The following is a 10,272-nucleotide window of genomic DNA, read 5'->3' as shown; positions in this document are numbered from 1 at the left end:
ATAAGGATCGAAGCCTACAACAAGCCTATCCACCCAAAAACCAAACTCTACCTTAACAATAATCTGGATCAGATATTCCCTTCTAAAAACAAAAACGGATTGCATCTGTAGAAGAACGAATAGCCCCTAGCATTGAAATTAAATTGCTAAATTCGGTTGTAACAATCACACCGCTCAAATAGTTCCTTATCTTAACACGTCTAAATACCCTTAGGGAGGTCCAAAACAGATGTTAATTAATATAAATAAATAAATAAATAAATAAAATAGTTATTTCATTCAATTATTTTAATAAAAGTTGATGAAAGTGTATAGGTATTGTTCGAGAATTGAGTTAATATATTCTGTCTGCCTATTCATCTATGGGTAGAAGATTAAAAAGTGTTTTAGAATCACTACTAGTCTTTCCAATAACTGTACCTAAAATCCTGATATAAATTATATACCTCGATTCAAGATAATATTATCTGATATACTATATAGAGTATATATCCGACTAATAAATACACTAACTAGTTTTTCTATAATTAAAGTCCTTATATTAATAAAATAATGTATCTTTATTAGTCTATATACTACTATTAGGATATGCTGACGCCGAGGTAGTGGGCGCTCTAAAAGGTTTAGAGCGCGCTGTCCGACTGAAGCCGGCTGGGCAGATCACTATGTGTATCGACAGTATCTCAGTTATTTGGTATATCAGGGGCAATGTTTTCGACTTATTCCAATGGACGTTTCTGTGTTATCATGAGATTATGAGAAACAGGCAAGTGGCGATCCGATGGTTGTCTGGATATATTAGAATCCTTGGAAACGAGAAGGCCAATCAGCTCGCTGATCTGGGTGCTTATAGTGATCGTATCGAAAATAACAATTCATTGCTTTCCATTATTAGTAGAATAAATTCAATAGCTAGAATCTTCAGATAAGGGGCTGAATAGAGATGGTGAAAGCAAAATAAGATTATTCTTATCAGTCGATATTGTTGCTAGCATTTTAGTTATCAAGTTAAGGAATCTGAGGAACTTGCTCTCCCCCACCCTATTCTTTAGCGACTAATAGTGTTTAGAACCGGATACGGGGATTTTGTATCCTATTACCAACACTTTTAGCACAATAACACCACCTCAGAATACTCCTGTGGATACAACAAAGAACCTGAGCACCTGATACTCTACCGACACTTTTATACTTAATTTGACAATTGGCTGAACAAATCTAGTTTAATTTCACAAAATACAAAAAGTGTAATCAACTATCTCTCTTTTTTTTTGAAAACCTTAATAAACTTTGTAATCTTTCTAACGATTACTAATCACTTCGAGCAATTACACTCAATCTTTCCAGAAATCCTCTAATCTCCCACTTTCATATTACCAACCGAAACTGCATCTCTCTCTAGAGCCGCTTTCCCCTCTTCATCGCTATATACAAACTACATTAAACAAAAACTGATAATATAGAGCCCTCTAGCTAGCCACAAACTTAAGCTACCCAATATAAAGTAGATTGAACAGTACCAATATTGTAAGCAAAAGACAAATGGCAGGAGCGTGTACAGCACCCCTGGCCGCTTTTCCTCCGGCTTGTATTATAACTGTAGAAGAACGGAATGTGTGGCTATGCTGGTACCCCCATTAGCATAGTCCATCCCTAGTACCCCCTGGGAGATCGTGGCGAGCCCCTGCGGCTTGCCCCCTAGATGTAAATTAAAATAAATAAATAAATAAATAAATATTAGGATATGCTTATATACTGAATTGTAATATTTACTCTCTGAAAAGGATATAATATAATCGATTGATATATCAGATCATACTCGAAATGGAACTGGGAAAGGCCTTAAGAACCTTAGTAGAACTGACTTTGATGATTTAATACAAGTATATAATATATATACTTATATATATACACCAATCTCCTAATATATATTTGATTATCAATAAGTTCAGGAGATAATATCGATAGTCTTGATATATTTAGAATAACTAATCAGATCAGAAAAGTGTATCCTATAAATAATTTGTACTTTCAGCTTATCGTTAGGCGATATCCAAAGCTTATCATAATAATATATCCTATTATTGAATATTCTATAATCCTATATAGCGATTCTCATAGTCTTTCGGAATTCTGCTAGCCATTTTTATATATACGGATCTCTAATTGCTGTTAATAATTGTTATGTTATATCGGACTTTGTATAAGTATTGTTAATCAATTCATCGATAAACTTATTTCCTATAAGTATTGTCAAATCCATAAATGCCAATATTATTTCCTTTATCAATTCTTTATACAAATCGATATCGAACCTTTGTGCTAATAAGATTATTCTTTTTCTATTCTTTAGTTATTTATTATCCAGATTCGAAAGATCTAGTCTATTTTCCTGCTTGCAGTTCAATGTATTTGGGCAAATAGCTTTAGTACCCGGCCTGTATATAATACGGAAGTTATATTGGAATAGAAATTCTGATTATCTAACTTATTATTGATTTAGGGTTTTTGTCATAATAAAATACTCTAAATTTTTGTAATCTATAAAAATCTCAAATTCCTATTACAAGTTCTAAAATTCAGATTGTCATTTCTCTATTAACTTGATTATTGTTAAAAGCTCTTTATTATAGATTTTGTAATTATATTCTATTATTAAATACTTTGATAAGAAGTAGGCTATTAATTACAAAATATTTTTATTATTATATTGGGAAAGCATTCCTTTAAAAACCCAATCCGAAGTATTAGTCTTTAAAACCATATATTTGCTATAATCAAAGTATACAAGGATAAATGCAGTTATAAAAGTTTATTTTAAGGTTTCGAAAGTATCTTTATATATTTGATTTTATATCTAGAAAATATCCTTATATAATAAATTATTTAAAGGATAATAGATTTTCAAAAGTTTTTATAAATCATTAATAGAAATTAGCAAATTCTAAAAAATACTATAGATCTTTTACCGAAAAGGATTGCTTTCAAGATATAATCGCTTTGACTTTATTAATATCTATTTTGATATTATTTGTAGTAATAATCAGGCCTAGATATTATATAGATATTGTTTCGAATTCGTATTTATTGATATCGATTTGTAGGCTTGCATTAGTGAGTTTCTAGATAATTGTTTGTATATACTCCTTATATTCTGTTTTATTATTGAAATAAATAAGAATATCATCAAGGTATACTGTATAGTATTTGTTGAGTTTGTTGAAAAGTGTATGGTTGATATAATATTGAAAAGATATTAGTATGTTGTATAATTTAAAGGGTATAATAAAGAACTCAAATAATTCGAAATATGTAATAAAAGCTGTTTTCCATTTATCTCTTTCTATGATATGCAGTTTATTGAAAGTAGCAATAATATCTAGTTTGGAATAAACCTTAGCATTGTATAATGTATTAAGAGTTTCTTGTATAATAGGTAGAAGGTAGCGGTTCTTTATTATAACATTATTTAATCCTCAATAGTCTTAATAGATATGAACTCCGCCTCCTAGTTTTGCTATCAAAAGAAATGGCATTGTATTACAAGATCTTGATTCCCGAATAAATCCTTTAGAGAAATTATTATCAATCCATTTCCGAACTACTTCGAATTCTAATGGTAATAATAGCCAGTTTTTAAAATAAGGTGGTTCTTTGTTTAGCATTAATTCGATTCTGTAATCCCAAACTCTTTATAATAATAATACCTCAGCATTTTGAGAAAGAAAAGCTAGTAATTTATTTTAGAATTAATCAGAAAGTGTATTTTGTATCTTTTCATTACTAAGATCTGATTTTCCTACTAAGAAATTTGATATATCAGTTTTAAAGATTCTTTGTAGATAAATTGGTTTATAGTAGTTTTGAATAAAATCATATAAATATAATAGTATTGTAGAAAATGCTTTAATCAGATTATTACATTCCTAAAGTATATCTTTATAACTTTACTCATTTTTGGTAAAGTTATTTATAGAAATATAATCGAGTTTGTATTTGGATGCTATAGCCTAATCTAACTTATTTCAGGTAATTCGTATTGTATAAATATTGTTTTGTTAATAGAAAGAAATAAAACTCGAGGCCTGTAATCATCGAATATCCTTTATGTTTGGGCTTGTTTTATATTCTTGAATTATTAGTAATAGTATCGAAAGGAATAATAATGATTCCTTTATTGGGTTTGGTTTTCTTTATTTTTATTCTATAATTTTATTTATTACTATCAAATGCATTCTTGGCTGATTTTATATTATTTGTATTTGTATATTTGTATTTCTATTACAGATCTTTGTACAATAATGGTTCGTACTAGGGATAAGTATTACTTTAATAGGCATATCTTATTCTGTGTTAGAGTTTTCAGATTCATAATTATTATCAAGTTCGTCCTCGTTTTCTATATATAGTGATCGATAACCTTTTGCCTTATTGATTTTTAGATTGATACTTTGAAAAGTTAAGATATTAATAGATTATTACTGGATTGATTTGATAATAGATGCTTGAAGGTATAAGCTCTCCTTGCGATAACACTGAGTTGCATAATATCGAGAAGTAAAAGAAAGTGTTATATTTGCTTAATCTATATATAGATTATGGTATTGTAATTATAACAAGCTAAAAATAACTGGTATATCAAAGGAGAGTTTCGTAATAAAGAATATTCAGATTTCAAGATATAATTCTATTGCTATAGATATAACAAAGTATTCTGTAATAATATCTGCTATATTATTATTGATTAAATAAAGTTATTAATGATAGGGTAAAAGTTAAATGTAAATTTTATATTGATTAATAAATAATCGGTTAGTGAATATCTTATCGAAATATCCATTATTAATTAGACTGATCATATTAAAGGGAGAAGTGTATACTGGAAATATAATAGTTTGAATAAGTAGAGATTTGCTATTTATAGAACTAAATTGTAATAGCTTAGTATTATCTACAGTGTATCTTATCCATTCATTATTTCTTGATAATCTCCACAGCCAACTTATTACAGAGGTAATATATTTCCCAGGAACTCGTATATACTATTGAATGATAATGGTGATATTATATTACTACATAAAAAGATATTAGAAACACTTTCCAAAAATACTAAAGAACCATTCTCAACATAGCCATAGAATATACTAAACTGTTGTCGTACATAGAGCTATTATTGATAGTCATATTCCCGAAAGTCGTTCTGATTATAATTGTTATTGCCTCGATATTGCTCGTCTCGGCCGAATTGTTGGTTTCCTCTTCCCGCATTACTACGATTATATCCTAACACCCCTCTTAGAGGTTCTGTATTATATCCTCTAGCCCCTCTCTGTATATCAGCTTATCGTTTCGCTTCGCAATCCAGATAGAATGACCTGGTTTTTTACAGTAATAACAAAAGCCGAAACAGCGCTCCTCCTTGTATTGCTATACTCTGTTTTGGAATTTGATTGTATTAAGCTTCATAAGATTACTATATAAAGTAATAATAGGTATAGGGATTGATATATTGAATTGAGATTGATTATAATTGGTTTTTAATAAACCTATATTGTAATAATCGTTCTCCCAGCAATTCTGGTTCAATGGTAAACTTCTTTCTCCATCCTTCAACATCATCCAAAACACAGAGACTCGAGTCCATACAAACCATAAGTTTTAATTCTTCAAAAACTTTTTACTTTAAAGCGAAGACTATCTTTCAATCCAACTTATAACATTAATTACCTAAATATTCCAACTATATATAGAATATTGCAAAGACCTATTTTTCTAACATTTTAAGTTTATCAAACTGAATTACTGCTTCCCGCTCGAAGTCAATTATAATATAAAGGCTATCAAGTTTTTTGAGAAATAAATCAACAATTATATAAACCGAATTATTTTGTAAAATATCATCAATATCTTTTAATTGTTCTTGATATATATATCCTCCAATAAAAAAACTATATACAAAAGTTTCTTTTTTTTAATATCAAATACAATAGCATCAAACATCCAACAGATTTGTAATCCTTGTTTCCAAGCTAAATACTTGTTCTATCGTATTATTACACCGGTTTTCTCCCTCTTAAAGGATTCCAGATTTTTAAGGTTTATTACCAAATACCAGCAAATAGATTAAAGATCTGGACTAATACATTTGTAATAATTGAGAAAGCTAATTCTATAATACTATATTCAGCTATATCTGAATTACAATTGGGTTTGTATATCAACTAGAACTATATGCGCATTACTCAGATCTATATCTATCCGAATCTATATATTGTAAAGTAATTCTAATAAATTATTAACAGCACTACATAAATATATAAGTATAATTATTTATCCTTAAAAAAACTGAGCACTGATTTTCGAAGATCGAAATCAGAAACACTTGAAATTCATTCACAAACCATTACCATTCAGCAAAGACAGCTCGAATACTTGTTCTAAAATCATCAAATATTTGAACTCCGTCTTCTGCAAACAACAAACCAAATATATCCATCATCTTCAAATAGAAATAACAACAAGAACAAAAACAAAAACAAAAACAAAAACAAAAACAAAAACAAGGACAAAAACGAAAACAAAGACAAAAAACAAACACAAAGTTTTTATCAAAGTATTATTGTCAAGGTCGGATTGCTATTTACGTATAGCAACAGAACCTTTAAGAAAATAAAATATACTATCACAGTACAAAAAATAAGTACTAGATTGGATATATGATATTCTACAAAAAGATTGAAAGTGGTACAATATAACTTTGCCATATATTGGCAAAGATGACTAAGCATCCACTACGCTAATATACTACGCTAGTGAACCCGTGACACCAGCTTACTTAAAGCTAATACTAATACTTGCCTAGAATATTATAATACTAATAATGGAAAATAAAAGAAATAAAAGTGAGAAGGTATTTTGAATAAATAAATTAAGTAATTTGTAATATCACTAATTAGTATTGATTCGAGAAAGATACGGAAGATGTAGTTCCCACTATCAGTAGGCCTCTAAATGTCTATTTGTATTTAATCAAAGAGCTAGCTAAGTGGGAGAATAGTAGGCCTTATATAGGTACTACTGAAAGAGCTAGTCTCTTTCGCATTCGCCTAATACCTTTGATACAGTAGCTATTGTATTGAAGTCATTTCTTTGAAGTGAATACCCTTATTCACACAAGAATACAATATATATAGCTTTTGTAATACATATTTTAACATACTATAGAAATATTAGATACTAATCGAAAAAGATATTAAGCCAATATAAGATCGATTATACTCCATTAATAAATCCTAAAATAATCAGTATAATAATTAGATTCCGATTTATTCTTATAACTGGGTTTACAGTTTTATACTTTCTTGATATATAGAATAGCTCAAACTTTCTGGGGTGAAAAAGACCTTATTCTGATCTTCTCATTATAGAATACATCAAATAGTTTAATAAAGTATATATATATTTGTAAATAGATTCTTAGATATATGATATATAACTATATCATTAGTATATTTAAAGTATTATACTCTATCTTGATTGAAAAGCTTAATAAAGTAGAGGGTGTATAGGATTAAAGAGAATAGCGATCCCTAGGAGATATTGCATACAATCGGAAAATCCTATGTTATAATCTCCTTAAGCTTTATACGTATATGTTTTTTCAATTAGAAATGAATCAATAAGTTATAAAAGTATTATAGGCTAATCCTACTCCTTTATATATTATAGAAATTGTTTTTAAGGAATATATTATAAACGCTTTGTATATTTATTGTTATTAGTGTGACTATTTTGCCAACTGCTAAAGCAAGCTTGGCATTATAAGTAAAGATAGCTGTAAGATCAATACCAGCTCTTTTCGATAGCACTCTGTAGTATTGAGGGTTGATAACATTATATCTTATGGCTATTCATACAATTTGATTAGTGATATACCTTTCTAGTCCTTTTTCGATATACAATATCAATACAATCAACCTTCACAATCTCAAGGATATTCTATCCTTTTTATCAACCTTAGATAGTATAACTATTTCAGCAAGTTTCTATTCGTTGGGGTAGTAATTGAATCTAAGGCAAATTGCGAAAATCTTATGTATTATACTTTTTGTATTAGATCAGTACACCTTGAAAAAACAAATAATTATTCGATCGACTCTGGATAATATATTCCTAATTTCTATTATATATTTTTTTATTTCTTTTATAATGATTATTCTTTTTTATGATAAGATTATCTGACTGCTTTGTTTTTGTAAAAAGTTGTATTGTAAATCGTTTGATGCTTTAAAGTAGTTGAGTATTGTTGTAAAGAATGCTTTAGCTTTTTTTTTGATATTAATAATCTCTTAGTTTTCAATTACCAAAAAAGAAACCTTAAAGGCTACTTCTAGGATCAGCTTATATCAATTCATGACTTTGTATAGTTCCTGATTATTCTATATATCATTCAGATGTTTAATTTAATAGATTTGTTTCGATGCTTGTACAACTCTTTATAGATTTTACTAGATAATTGCTATTTCATTAGCAATTCTAATTCTTCTGGCTTATATATATATTCAATATATTTCCTTACATTTATTGGTCCATTATAGGAATAATTGATAGGGTTTATAGCCTTTCTGCCTCATAGCTTCTATAGAGGCACTCAGTACATTTATAAGTCTAGTAATAAATCTATCGATATTGTAGATAAACCAAAAATCCAGGTTCTGAAGATTTGCTAAACGGTTAATCATTATATCTGCTAAATAAAGTAAATCTAAATCGCGTATCCGGATATATACTTGCTTATATTCAGAGATTTCTCTATTCGAAATGATAATGATTTGGATAATATAATTAGAGCTGCTATACAGATTGTTATCGATTATTATTATAATAATAATTAGATTGGAAAAGGTTAGATCCAAAATATATCCCCTCGCATATATAAGGGCACTGAGAGTTCCGATATACTCCATTCCCTGTTCGGCAGTTCACTATATAAGCATATCGCCTTGATTAGTAATTACTACTTCAGATTCCTATAAATCATATTTGATATTGAAGTCGCTTTCGACAATTATACTAGTTTTTAGAGTAATCTCTAATCCGAATATATATTTTATTGTTAGCAAATCAAGCGGGACACAGTAGGCATTGAGAATCGAGTATTTGTTAACATTAATCTAGAGTAGATTCCTATTTTCAATTTGTTTTATTTATTTAATCTTCAAGTTGCCTTCTTTTTGTATATAGGTAATCACTTATAGTTTATATTCAGGGCTATCAGCTACCCTCCAGGTGTCGATTAACTAATATCGGTTATATACAGTATAATTTTGGATTGCTGAATTGTTATATAATCGGGGTTCTTGAATATAGATAATATTTATATTAGCCTCTTCAATAACCTATAGAAAAATGATATAATTAAAGTGTCCGCATTTTATATTCGCTTATATAATTGTAAGCCCCCTTTCTTTTGTTGAGTTTATATTGATTATGCGATTTATATAGGGGTGATAGTAGTTTTGTTGGTGTTTGATTTACTTCCTTTATTTATTTCAGAATCGGAAGGTAAGAAGGCTTTTTCAGTTATAATTATTAAGTTATAGTTTATCTCTTTATTGATATAGTATAGGAGGTTATAACCTAGGGTATAATCGAATTGTTGAAGAGGTTCTCTTTTGATTGGGCTTGTTTGAGTAATCGATTTACCAATTACTATTTATTCTTGTAAGCAGTAATGCGGGCTTCTAGTATAGGGGGTTTGGGGATGATTATTTAAGATTATTTATCTAACATTATAACAAGCATCTTTTTCTTATATACTTCCTAAATCTCCTTTCAGCTAGTAATTCTGATTTCTTTATTTGTTGGTATATGAATCTGATTAATTTATTATTAACTAATTGTAATACTATTAGGTAATTGCTGTATACAGATTGAAAAGGTTCAAGGCACTTTGTATATTAAGTATCATTTTGATATTGCTCATAGATCTTTTTATTAGTATATTTAGTAATCAGTTTATTATATTTAGAATAGTATATCAAGTGATAATATATATATAGATTTATAGTATAGCTAATATCCATTAGAGTATTATTATGATTGAGGATATTATGATCTATCAAAAGGCTCGAATATTTATTGATATTAAATAGTCGGAATAGCTTTACTAGCTTCCTGAAGTTACTAATCCAATTAATCTTTTCTATAAAAGATTCACTCCGTATTTAGAGATTCTATATTAAACCAAATCCTCTTCTATTTGTATCTTGA

The sequence above is a fragment of the Botrytis sinoallii genome (genome assembly GCF_014898435.1).
Source record: "Botrytis sinoallii strain Bc 23 chromosome Unknown BSIN_009, whole genome shotgun sequence".
NCBI classification, from domain to species: Eukaryota; Fungi; Ascomycota; class Leotiomycetes; order Helotiales; family Sclerotiniaceae; genus Botrytis; species Botrytis sinoallii.
The sequence above is the reverse complement of the archived record's forward strand: the minus strand, read 5'-3'. Positions refer to the sequence as shown.